Raw genomic sequence first — 6,087 nt, forward strand, 5'->3', positions numbered from 1 at the left:
TTGTTTGTGGTTCATTTATGATGGCTTTTTGTTTGTAAGGAGAAAAAGTTTTCACACAAAGTTTTTCAAATCTATTCTTTAACTGTTTTTCTTTTAAATTGCAATGGATTTTGTTCAGCCAAATTATAAATAAGCAGTTTTATTGGCAGTAGTTATCTTTTTTTGTTCTTAAAAAAACATTTTTTTACTTGATCGTGAATGTCTATAGGTGGTGTGTTAGAATTTAAAAAAAAAAATCAAGAAAGTAAAATTGTGAATCAATTACTTCATCCGCTTACATTGGATTCTGTGGTTGAAGGTTGTTCTGTAAATAGACAAAATGATCAGTTATAGGGAAAAACAAATATTTTTGCAGCTGAAATGTGGAAAAAAAAACACAATTTAAAGGGAAAAAAAGTGTTTTGATGTAGTTTTTGTTTTCTCATTATGACCTCTGCTGTACTTCCCAGCACACCGGCTCATTCCTCCATTCTTCTTTGTTCCTACATTGCTGCATTTCACTCCTTTCTGCTTTGATGTTCATTTTCGGAGTTACTTCTTTTGTGTCTTTCTTGCTCGCTTTTATTCTTTTTTTTCTTCCCTCTCCTGTGTTTCTTTTTTCCCTCCCATCCTCTGCCCGCCTCCCTCCACTCGCCTTCACCGGAGGCTACAGCTCCTTAGGTTGGGCTGAGGCAGCATCTTTGAACAACACCGACCGTCTGCTCGGTAATCAAATACCATCTGTCGCTACATCTGAAGACTCACTCTCCCGCTTCCTCCGTCAGACACAAACACACACACAGGCACACAACCACATCTGTGCTTCCTACAAGATGTGTGTGTTTTATGTACAACGACCCATGTACTTACAATCATTCCACCTGATTCATTTCTGGCCAGCAGGGAGGAAGTCGCCTGAGTCACTTTCACCACTTTCTATTTTTCCATCCCTCCCACTGCGGGTTCAAAGGTCATTGTCTTCAGGTATCCATGTTTGTTCTGCATGTCAGCAGGACCTTGGCTGCTGTATCACACAGGAGATAGTGGACTTTAGCTCCTCAGTCTTAGATCAACGGCCCACTATCTCAAAGGCTGCCAGCCTTTCCCAATGTTTGCCCAATGCTTGTCCTCGCTCCGGCACACAAAACGTTGACACGGTCCCCAAGGTCCCTCTCCAAGTCCCTCCTCCCTCCGTTATCGCACAGTCAGGTTCAAGAACATTTTCGATTTAAGATCACTTTGTTTTTTTTCTATTATGTTTTTCTCTCAAATGAACAACAAACCAGCCTAAAGCAGAAAAGTTTTTAGTGAATATCTGCACACAGTTACAGAAGTCAATGAGGATGTGTTTAAATAAGAATACAACCTGAAATTTAATGTGTCTTTCCCACATTTTGACTGGTGAGAACTTTAGAGGATGTGCAGGCATCTTCTATTCTAGCTGAAAAACCAATTATTTTGCATCTTAAAAACCAACTCCAATGAAAATAGTATTTTTGGTGTATCTAATATGTTTTTCTGGCCTTTTTCTGATGATAGAGGACATAAAATAATCTTAAATTGTGTTTTTTAGTATTTCTTTAATCAATTAAGAGCAGATGAAGAAATGCGGTCCAAAAAAGCCATGCAGCGATGACATCAGGGCTAAAATCAGCAGGCCACAAGCTTCGTTCCTCGTGCCGTGTCATTCTGATGCATCCACCTGTGGACAAAACTCAAAACTGGACGGCTGGATTTTTGTTGCACTGGTGATGTTAGGTTGAAAATGATGGGAGATGAGAGCAGGCTTACTCCATGCCAGTAGTCCTGCCCACAACTCAGAGGTAAATTTCTGATGCAACTCTGCAAAAACTCTGTCCTAGAAATGACACGGGTTTGGTCAAAAACTGCATCATTAAAAGATCTCTGGAAATGTTTGTAACCCTTGTGCTATCTTAGATGACCCCACCCTTACCTTGACGTGTTCTACCTACCATGACAAAGGTGGATAAAGGTGGAAAGATTTCATGTAATCCATGGAAACTAGTGAAGATCACAAATCATTGAAGAAAAAAGGTTCAGCGCACTGTCTAGTGGGTCTTGATGACCCAACGTTAAAGTGCCTAGGATAGCACAAAGGTAAAATAAATCAAAATATGATCAGAATGGGACTTTAATTGAGGGATTTTTTTCCCTAATGGGACACCTAGTGGTCAGTCTGCATCACAGCTGCTCTGATCAATGTTGACCCTTGTTCTTCTCATTTGTGGATCTTTCATTTCTGCTCGGTTTCTCTCGCTTCCCCATCATTTCACTTATGTTTTAACATTTTTTCTCTGTAAAAATCCAGTTGGAGGGATAGTTTGCCCTTTTTCTCCTCCCTTTCTTTCCGCCACTCCTGCTAGAAGGCTCCAACACAATTGGAACCTCGGAGGCTCAAGAGAGGAGCCTGGGAAAGAAGCAACAAAGGGCCATCCGTCTGCAGCAATCACCACTCCTCTTTTCCCCGTTCTTCCCTCCTTTGGTCCCACTCTCCCCTCTGGCCAGCGCTCCAAATTAAGACTTCAGACAAGAAAATGGGCTCACTAAAAAAGGGAGAGAAAGCAAGCGAAAAGAGAGGAAGAAAGAAGTCCGTAACAAGCCAAGAGGAGCAGAGCAACAAAGCCTCTGTTGTTGGATGGCGAGGCCCCTCTGTCGTTCTGCGAGGAACTGTCACTGTGTCAACTTGGACCCCTTGTTGAGAGGAACACAAATCATAAAGGACACACGCACAAAAAACCTACACCCCATAAAACAAGCTGAAAGACACAGGAACAGTGAAGTCTCCATGAAGATACTGATGCTTCCCATCTCAGAGTTGCAGCCTCACTCTTTTGCTTTTAAAGATGTACATTTTATTAATTAGACTAAAATTATTCTCAAAAATCTAAACCATTGGTCATAAGTGGGAGCTCTGCTTGTAAAAGAGCCAAATTTCATTTTTATTTGAGAAAAGTTCACTATATAGTGCGTTTGCCATTTTATACAGCTGTCCAAAAATACAACACCCAAAATCCAGTGTGATAGAAGTTTCATAGACATTTCTGCAAAAAAAAGTGTTCATCGATGCTCACTAGATTGTCGTATATAGACCACAATGCATTGCGTTTGAACGATTTTTTTGTGTGAAAAACTTTTTTTATTTATCGTTTATATTCCATCAAAATTTTCAACTTCAGAACATAATAAATAATAGTCTTCGTAAAATTTTCATGTTTATGACGTTTTTTCTTTAGGAAATCTGTGATGTCTTATTTGCTGTTTAAAAAATAAATAAATAAAGTAGTGCATGGTGTCTTGATTTCTTTTAAAATCCATGAGGCGATAATGCCGCACTATATAGTTTTTTAGTAGTTCAGGGGTAGGGAGAGAATTTGGGCTTTTGACGTTTGGACATTGATTTTGTTTTTTACCCAAAAACACTTAAAGCAAACATGCAAGGCTAAAGTTCGTTTTTTAACAGAAAATTGACAAGAAGAGCCAAAGGAACCATGAGCTTATATATACGGAGGATCTAACTAGAAACAAGAAGCAGGTGGAGCGATTACCGTCAACCAGGTGTGAAGAAAACAAGCTGTAGTTGCAGGAAACAAAATGGCTAATAAATGAAAGACAAAAAATGAATCATTTTCCTGCAGCTTCAATATTTTGGATTTTCCAAACAAAATATATTAATACTCAGTGAGGTCTCATATCAAAACTAAAACAAAAGATACAAAGTTGTCTCAAAGGAAAGTTAAAAATAAACAATTTGTCTACTTCTTTAAACCAACTTACCGGTAAACTGGTTTATACAAACAAGAAAGATTTAAACGTTTCACTGAGAAAGTCGTTATTGCAAATTTTCACTTTATCTTGCAAAATAATGCCAGTAAAAAACTATGAACATTTAAATAACACATTTTTTTCCAAGATTAGTCATTTTGACCTGCTTTTTGGGCATAAAAGTGTATTAAGTTAATATAAGAAATTAGAGAAATGTGATTGGTTTTTACTACCAAAACTCTCAAATCTACAAACTTCATAACAAAATACTCTAATTTTTAGAAATAAATCTTGTTTTTTTCCGAGTAAGACAAAACAAATCATATCTTCAAAGTTGCAGATTTAATCATACCTTTATGAAGTGATTCAGTAATCTGCTTTGAGTTTTCCCTGGGGTAAATTTAAAGGAAAATAAACAAAAACAAAAAAAAAAGGTCAGCTTCCTATTTGGACTGTAAAATCCCCACCCAAAAAAAAAGCATCAGCCAAAACTGAATCTCAAAATAAAAACAGACAGTATAGGTGAAAAAGACAATAGTTGTAAATCCCCACAGCGCACCTTCATTTTGACTGCCAAGAAATTTCCGAGGGGGCGAAGCGAGAAGGAGAGAACTCCCTCAAAAATGAATGAAAGTGAAGGTTTGTGAATGTGAGAGAATTCGTGCTGGGGGAGGCCTCAACTCAAATGATAAACAAGACTGACAGATATCTTGAAGCTAAAGTTTGAAAAACAAAAGGAAATGTAAATATTCATTCATAGATGTTCATGTAGTTTTAATCAAACATGAGTTACAGTTTCACTCCGATCAATTTTGAAGTGTTTTTGGTCTTTAAATAAGGGTTATGCTGTTTTTAGCCAAAATAAACAAACGTGTCTTTTATTAGGAAAAAGTTTCTGCAGAGCGCCAGGAGTTCAGCAGAAATTCGCCTCTGAAATGCGGACGGAGGAGTAGCCCCTCCTCATTTCCCATCATCTCTTTGTTTACACCGTCTTCTGCTAGTTTACAGCACCTCACAACCCCAAGCTGACATTAGCGGTGCAACAAAAATGGTGAGCAATATCGGAGCAATCCAGCCGTACAGTTCTGAACCAAATGCCAGATTAGACAGCAAGTGGATGCATTGGAATGAAGTGGAGCATAGACCCTGGGGCCCCCTGACCATGTGGCCCCCTGACCCCCCCTACGTCACAGCTACAGGCTTTTCCAAACTGTATTTTTTTCATCTGCTCCGGATTCACAACAAATTGAATTAAGAAATGCCCAAAAACACAATTTTAAGATTAATTTTCTGTAAATATGTCGTCCATATGAGAAAAGCACCACAACAAACATGTTAAAAACCTGATTTTTATTGGAGTGGGTCTTTTTATTTTGTCTGGTTTGCCAGTTTATAAATGTGTGTTTTGAAGTGTTTTGATCACTAAAAGGTACTTTTGCTTCTCACTGATCCAAAAAACTCCATGTTTTAAGACTGGAAATTTGAAAAAACTTCCAATGAGTTGGATAAAATACTTGTTGATGTCTTCATATATGTTTGAATTAGTTTTTAGGATGTGTATGAGCATTCATAGCAGTGTGAGAAAAAAAATCAACTTGTTTGGCATCTTCCAGTCAAAACTGGGTCTAGTGGGTCCAAGACAGATGGCACTCAGGGCAAAGCCAGTCTGGGAGCCCTGTCTCTTTTTCCATCTCTCTTTCTGTCCCTCTCTCTCTTGCGCGCACACACACAAGCACACACAGACACACAAATAAAAAAACCATCTCTTTTAATAGCCATTATTGGCATCCTTTGCCCCTTCCAGATCCCTGAATCAGAAATCACAGAGGCCCATTATATTTCTTTTTGACCCATTTGGCGAGTTGCGAGTGCTGGATTAAATGGAAAGCAGTTTATAATCCAGTAATTCTAATGTTTTAATTACTTAGATGAACAGGAGGTGTTTGAGCAAAGGCTAATCTCTGAGACATAAGGGCCAGAGAGGGAAAGGGGTGGGAGGAGATTTGTCTTTTTCTTTGTATGACATACACATGACCGTGGAATATTAGCCCTGCTTTAAAATTTATCACCTGTTATTAACACAGATTAAAAGATTCACAGACAGTAATTCATATTAAGGTGAGACGCACAGACCAGAACAGGGGGGCGGCCAGGCCCAGCACACGTGCAGGTGTCTTGTGTTTATCCCACATGGGCTGTGCTGCTATCGGAAAATTACATTTCCACACTAAATTTGGTCAATCAACGCATGTGCTTTTTATTTGACACGTGTTGTATATTGAGTGACATCCATAGCTGCAACTGATCCCACAATTGTCTTCGATA

The sequence above is a fragment of the Oryzias latipes genome, chromosome 24 (genome assembly GCF_053564925.1).
Source record: "Oryzias latipes strain Hd-rR chromosome 24, Olatipes_Hd-rR_3.1".
Classification (NCBI taxonomy): domain Eukaryota; kingdom Metazoa; phylum Chordata; class Actinopteri; order Beloniformes; family Adrianichthyidae; genus Oryzias; species Oryzias latipes.